The sequence below is a fragment of the Triticum dicoccoides genome, chromosome 1B (assembly GCF_002162155.2).
Source record: "Triticum dicoccoides isolate Atlit2015 ecotype Zavitan chromosome 1B, WEW_v2.0, whole genome shotgun sequence".
Lineage (NCBI taxonomy): Eukaryota > Viridiplantae > Streptophyta > Magnoliopsida > Poales > Poaceae > Triticum > Triticum dicoccoides.
In genome coordinates, this window is record NC_041381.1 from 633,021,112 (window position 1) to 633,028,820 (window position 7,709).

The following is a 7,709-nucleotide window of genomic DNA, read 5'->3' on the forward strand; positions in this document are numbered from 1 at the left end:
TTAACATGGTCAAAACTCAAGCTTTATACCTGACTCTTTACCTTCGTTGAGTTCCCAATGTTTAGAGTTGCGTTTAATTCTTTCTAAAAGATCTCACCTGAATTCAATAGTTGTCTTCATAAAAGAACTAGTACAAGAAGTATCGAGCATGGATTGATCATCACGAGAAAGCCGAGCATTAAAATTTTGTATAATAATTTCTCTTGAGAGCTCATGATTGGGGCATGAATATAACATTGATTTAAGCCTCCCCCAAGCTAGAGCCATAATTTCTCCTTCACAAGGCCAAAAATTATATATATAGTTCCGATCACGATGAACTAGATGCATAGGATAATTGTTTTGGTGAAATTCCAATTTGAATCGATTCCAATCCCAAGCTCCAACATCATCACATAGCCTATACCATGTTAATGATCCCCCCCCCCCAAAGATAAAGGGAAAACCTTCTTCATAACTTGATCTCCGGCAAGCCTGCAAGCCTAAACAATCTACAAATTTCATCCACATATATAAGGTACAAATAAGGATGTTTCGTTCCATCTCCTGCATAAGGATTAGCTAGCAGTTTCTCTATCATACCCAAAAGAATTTCATAACCAACAGTTTCAGTAGGTGCAGTAGGTTTAGGGGAAACTCTTTGTGCTTCTGGTCGAGGTGAAGATACCCTGAACAAACCACTCAAAGGATTGTCTTCCATAGTAACAAGTGACAGTAAATTTCAGCATGTTATATAAATTTTTCCTTACCAATTTCCAATTACCAAGAGTGTTTCACTCCTAGGCAACAGCGCAAGAAAAGAGTCTTGATGACCCACAAGTATAGGGGAGCAATCTTAGTCCTTTCAATAAGTAAGAGTGTCGAGCCCAACAAGGAGCATAAGGAAATGATAAGCGTTTTTCAGCAAGGTATTTTCTGCAAGCACTGAACTTGTCGGTAACAGGTAGTTGATAGCAAGATAATTTGTAACGAGCAAGTAAAAGTAATGGTAACAAAAGTTAAGCAAGGTAGCCCAATCCGTTTTGTGGCAAAGGACAGGCCGGAATGGTCTCTTATAATAAGCAAAGTGTTCTTGAGGGCACACGGGAACTCCATCTAGTCACTTTCATCATGTTGGTTTGATTCGCGTTCACTACTTTGATAATATGGTATGTGGGTGGACAAGTGCTTGGGTGCTGTTCTTAATTGAAAAAGCCTTCCACTTATGATTAACCCCTCTCGGAAGCATCCACAACTACGATAGAAGAATTAAGATAAAATCTAACCATAGATTAAACATATAGATACAAATCGGCCCCTTACGAAATAGTGCATAAACTAGGGTTTGAGATGCAGTCCCTTAGACCCAAAGATGGTAAGGTTTCATGTAGTCGATGTTCACATAACACCACCAAGGGAATCACAACATACATACCATCAAAATATCGAACGAATATCAAATTCACATGACTACTTGCAACATGACTTCTCCCGTGTCCTCAAGAACAAAAGTAACTACTCACACAACATATTCATGCTCAAGATCAGAGGAGTAATAAATATCATAATGGATCTGAACATATAATCTTGCACCAAATAAACCGGCTAGCATCAACTACAATATGTACTCAGCACTACTAGTCACCCACAGGTACCAATCTGAGGTTTTGATACAAAGATAGAACACAAGAGATGAACTAGGGTTTGAGATGAGATGGTACTATTGAAGATGTTGGTGAAGATTGGCCTCCCCAAGATGAGAGGGTTGTTGGTGACGACGATTGCTTCGATTTCCCCCTCCCGGAGGGAAGTTCCCCGACAGAATCGCTCCGTCGGAGGGCAAAAGTACTCCTGCCCAAGTTCCATCTCAAGAGGTTGGCGCTCCGTCCCAAAAGTCCTCCCCTTATTTTTTTCTAGGTCAAAAGATCTTATGTACCAGAAGATGGGCACCGGAGGTGGGTAACAGCCCCCACTACCCACCAGGGCGCGCCAGGGCTATTCTGGGCTATTCTGTTATGCGTAACAGAATATTATTCTATTACCCTTTTTGAACTGACGGTTTCAGTCGGTTGTACTGATGATTTTCGAGCGGTTGAACTCATGCTTTCAGTTCTGTTTAACAAATCGTCTTCTTTACTTCAATTTTTTTTTGCAATTTTTTTGTCGGAACGGGGCGTGTAATATATCGTTGGAAAGCTCTTAACAACTAGATTTCAAGTATATTGAACGTTTTTGCAAAATCATTATGGTTTAAGAGCAGTTTTGAAAAAACCATTTTTTTCAAAACCGAAAATGTGAATCGTATTTTGGACTCAATTTTCAAACAGTTTGTGGGAATTGAGCAAACAAGATAGCGTTGGAAAGCTTGTAAAAATACGCATCTTCCATATATCTATTATTTTTTCTAATTCTATACTATTTAAAAGTAATTTGGAAAACGGTAAAATTCTGGGCGAAACGTATTTTCGCGATTTTTTGCAAACTGTTAGTCGGATTGATGCAAATTATACGGTGTTGGAAAGCTATGGAAAATGCGCAACTTTTTTGTATTGAAATGTTTGTCTAATTACTTACGGTTTAAAAACGAATTCGAATACAGTCAAATTTGATTTCGAACGCAATTTTTTTAGAAGTTTGTCAAAATGAGGCAAATAATATATGGTTGGAAAGATATCAAAAATACGAAACTTAGTAATGTTGAACGTTTTCTCAAATTCGCAACCGTTGAAGAGTAATTTGGATTACGGTGAAACCCATTGTGCTGTTTTTTCCGTCAGAAAAAACAAAGTACTTGTACTGACTTTTTGTGTGTGTTTGTACCGATGTATTATTTCACAGAGTAATTTTGAAAGGTTCAAAAAAAAGTACTTAAACTGATGTTGCATGGGTTGGTACTAAGCGTGGTTTGCACTAACTAGACTTTGCTTTGCTTTGGATAATATTTTTGCTCGTAAGTTTCCAATGGTATATTTGTACTGATCTAGGTTTGCATGGGACAGTAACAGAAAAAGCAGAGTAGTCATACTGATCTAGGTATGCGTTTGTACTGAGGTATTTTTCAAAGTAATTTTCAATGGTTCCAAGAAAAGAGTACTTGAACTGATGTCCGTATGGGTTTGTACTGAGCGTGTTTTTACATACTAGACTTCACTATATTTTTTGGGTATCATAGTCCGCGAACTTGCATGGTTTATATCATTGAACTGAATGATATTTTTTTGAAAGGAATTTTTTCGTGTGTTTCTTTTTTTAACTCAATTTTTTTGCAATAATGTTTTTGGACTTCTCTTGTTTTGCAACTTAGAACTTTTACCATTTGAATTTCCATGGGGTTTCATTTTGTTTTAGCTTTTCTTCAAACTTATCTGGGACGTCGTGTTGAACTTACAACTTTTTTAATTGTAAACTTGTTGTGTTTTTACAATGTCAATATGCAGGAGAGCAGGGCGAGGGAAACGATAGAAAGATGTTGCGTGTGGCGATTGTGGGAGCACTCGAGGCTGAGCAACAACAGTGATTGATGGCGAGCCGGCATGGCACGACCGGCGGCATGGGGACGGGTGGGCGGCACACGACATGTCATTTCAGATGCGCCTATTGGACTGATCTCCATGTCCCATTTGGACGTATCAGTTGCCGAACTTGGACGTTTTCTTGAACGTCACAGGATACCAAAAGCTAACCATCTTCTATTTTTTGAACTGATCATTGTTTTTAATTCATACTGATCAAGGTTTTTGATTCGAACCATTTTTTTATTCTTGCACGCACATCCAGCTGTCATGTGTACCTTCTTTGAAAAAGTAGCAATCATCTCATCATGTACATATTTTTTTACATATAATATATGTACATGAATAACATATACACCACACCGACTGCACATTTTTCATACATGAATGACATATACAACACAGTGACTGTACATTTTCTTGCTATTAGAAGCCTCTTCAGATTTAACGGTTTGTACTGGGCATAACAAATTAACCAAAGACCGAATTACGAACGTCAAAGTTCTTGAATTACAAACCAAAAAACAAGCAGGCTAAATAGAGGATTGCCAGGGTCTAAGACAGATCAATTGCAATACACTTTCACTCCATTTTTCACTCAGTAATAGCATGACTGAATAAGAAGTTCAAAACTGGAGCAATTTTTCCTTTCAGTATCATTGGACACGAGCTCCTTGAGGAAGCTTGCGTGGTCAGTAGCACGTTAGTCCTACAATTGTGTCGACATGGAGAAGGAGCCTCGAGGTCAGCCCAGCACAGGGTAACTTCTCTGCACTACAAGAAGTCAAAAGTAGTAACTGTACACATTTTTGGACATACAAGCATAAGAGAAATTTGCATAACTAACATGGTGTCTCCTGATACAAAATACTGATGCTTTGGGAATTTCCGAACAGAGAAAAGAAGTGCAGGTAGCTCAAGCATCAAGTGCAGAAGAGCATGGGCTCACCGGGGAAGGAGGTAGACAGACGACAGCGGTTGGCCTGTATTAAGCAGAGGAGAACATGAAAATAGAAATCACCGACCTGATCGAGCATTGAAAACTTTCTGTCTCTATTCAGTATAAGAAATAAGAAAGTTTGAACTCATAAAACTGCTATAGCTCAAACTCTGATGTGCATCTCCAAATCGTCTCATACTATAGGAAGAACATGAAAAAACAGATGTAATTGGATTTACGACTAGCAAGTAGATGAACTGAACAGAATGCAAATACCATGTTGTGTTATACCAAGAACTTGGAAACACACATGAAATTGAATTTATGATCGGCAAGTAGATGAACTAAAACAAAATACAAAGATACATGAAAACATGAATGGGGAAGGCAAGACCTCATCGCTGCATCACTGAACGGCCTCTTCTATCGGCAGTGAACGGACTGTGGCACCGGTGGTGACCGGCCTGGGCGCTGCGGTGGCGCGAGGGTGGCCAGGGGCATTTGCATCAGGAAACTCATTAAATAAGCTTACCACCATGTGGCGTTAGGCAACAAACATTCGCAGTCTTTGAACTGAAACTAAATCAAGAAATTGAACTGAGTGTGTGACAAGATAGTTAATGTGAAATTGAACTGAGTGTTTCACATCACTCTACAGCACACCAATGCGCATGCACAACCAGTAGTGAGAATCACCATTGTGCAACAACAAGCTCAGGGGGCTCAAATCTCCATGGCATGGGAGCAAATGGCCAGCAATATTTTATTAATTCGGCCCTTGGTGTCGGATGGATCTTCACTTGTGTAATTACCTGCACAAGGATCAGCAGACCAACATTTGAGCACACACTGAAACACTTTGATCCTACATCTCAGATCGAACCATGTAGGACATGAGTATAATACAGCTACCATATTAACATTTTAGAAAACAGGATGGGATCGAACTTGAAGATGAAGACTAGCTGAACTGAGAAAGTAAACTGATTTGTCACATTATGTTAAAAAATAATGCAAACATTTCATTTTTTACAGCAGGCCTTTTGGCATTTTCAACTGTAGTTCAACGAAAATATTACCAAACACAAACTTTTCCAATCATAGAACTGCTGAAATATAGGAAAGTTGAACTATTGTATTTCTGTGGTGCGCAGATAATTAATAATTTAAAAAATGCTTATCTTATCTCACTAAACTGGTTACACCTTCACTGGAGTTTGCTTGCAGGTGCAGGAACTTGGACATGCACGGTTCTGCATGTTGAACTCCTAGCAATGTCACGCCTCTGCAATCCATTGAGCAGCTGAGAGGAGGGAGCTGCTCCACCGGCCACTGTGTATTGTGACGCTGGGCTACCAGAGCTGTGCATGGATAGGCTCGACGGTGAGTGCACAGGGGCAGTGGAAGAACAGGTAGGGCCTCCAGCGATGCCCGGAGCTGGCACGAGGCGCCTCGGCCTTGTTCGACCGATGCTCCGTTGGCTTATGCCAGAAGTAGAACTTACTGGCCTTCCAAACTCATACTGAAGACATGTACCAAAGAACAACATGCATCAGCTATACACTGCCGTGAGGTACCAAAAAACACAATAGTTTGTGCATTTTTGTAACACAATGACATTTTATGGAACTACTACTGTATTTAGATGCTCTCATATAGATTAACACAACATCTTGTTTGCTAGAAAGAACATAGGAACAGAAGTGGCTAAAATCAGATTTAGATAGGTGAATTATGAAATGCAATTTTTCTGTTTTACGAATAAGCACAAATACCTATGGGGCACAAATGCCAGCCATGAACAGTAGATCAAAAGGGTATTTCTTCCTAAAAAGTTCTTCAATTCCTAAAACTAAAAGTGTATTTTCATGTAAACCTGAGCACAAAAAAGAAAAATGGCAGATACATCCAAATTCCTGCTTCCGAACTCCCTTTTTGTTTTTGCCACATTTTCATTTTGAACTTGCCGCGGTTTATTTTTTGAACTTGCCTGGCACTAATACAAGAACTTGCCCTATACAAGATATTTTGCCCATACTTGTTCATCAACCAAAACAGAGAGTAGGGTGGAGAGAGCATTACCGGCAGTAAACAAAATTATTTTTTGTCTAATTTTTTATTTTTAGCTGAGGCAAACGAATCATACAAAATACTAATAGAAAATCATACTTTTTTCTCACGAAACCAAACTTCCAAACTTGCCTACAATAATTCTTTGAACTTGCACATGCAGATGGAGTGAACTTTTCAAAATTGGATCACCTAATGTCATAGCAGTCCCCACTTAGGAATTTGCACAAACAACTAGCATGCAACAGAGAGAAGAATCAACTCCATTTTTCAATCAACTCATATTTGATCAGTACTAGTACTACTGAACAATAAGTATAGAATTGTAGCAGCCGTAAGGAATCATTACCATGAAGAGGGCGGTGAGGTTCACGTTTATTTTGGCCCCCCTTCATTGTTGAGATCGATGATGACGAGCAGTAGGTGGGGGAGGGCCGCCGTGATCTATTAGGTAGGAAGTAGATGAGGCCATGAGGGCACCTCAGGTCGTCGAAGGGAGGCCACCGTGAGGACAGCCGTGTTGGCCCACTAGCCGAGAAGGTGGAGCATCGTCGAATCTACACCATGGACATAAAACTATGAACTTCATGAAAAAGAAATCTGAATGTCAAAGAAGTTAGTGTGTGAATTGTTCTGATATAAAAAATGCAACATAAAAAACGCTTCTCTGAATCAAAATTCTGGCATCATACCAACACAACCAAACTGTTTTTCTAACAAAACATTTAACTGCTTCACATGATATGTATCTCTCAAAAAAGGAAACTTGTTTTACTGCATTTTACCAAATACTCCGACAAAACAACATAAAAAGATTCAGTTTCTCATAGCATTTCAACAAGCACACATGGAGCATCCATTATTTTGCACAGAAACAACCTGAGATTGAATGGAGAACGATGTGGAGGAAGGGAAAGGAGGCAACCTCCTAAGTTGTGGCGTCGAACTGCTTGTCGTATGCCCGTTAAACGACCCGGGTGGAGGCAGTGAACGGCCAGGGGCATGCAGCGACGGAGCCCCACCGACAGGAGGAGGTAGCGCTGCAGGGGCACCGGTGGTGAACGGCGCGACCGGAGCCAGGCGAGATGGCGGCGCGACGACGGGGGGTAGGTGAGATGGCCGCGCGGCTGCGGCGACCAGGGGAGATGGCGGCGCGGCGACGGGGGACAAGGAAATGGCGGCGCGGCAACGGGGGACAGGGAGATGGC

The 7,709-nt window shown here is 40.5% G+C and overlaps 1 long non-coding RNA gene across 3 annotated transcripts; it reads right to left on the reverse strand.

Moving 5' to 3' along the window:
• Window positions 1-3,900: 3,900 nt before the first annotated feature.
• LOC119349249 lies at window positions 3,901-7,688 on the reverse strand. 3 transcript variants are annotated; one of them, XR_005169299.1, is made up of 6 exons: window positions 7,427-7,688; window positions 6,851-7,058; window positions 5,637-5,953; window positions 5,128-5,243; window positions 4,826-5,010; window positions 3,901-4,474 (listed from the first exon to the last, which is right to left on the reverse strand). It is a non-coding gene; the product is annotated as an uncharacterized LOC119349249 (long non-coding RNA). The 3 variants fall into 3 exon arrangements; XR_005169297.1 differs by having other exon boundaries at window positions 4,826-5,243; XR_005169298.1 differs by having other exon boundaries at window positions 4,826-5,243; window positions 5,628-5,953.
• Window positions 7,689-7,709: the final 21 nt, after the last annotated feature.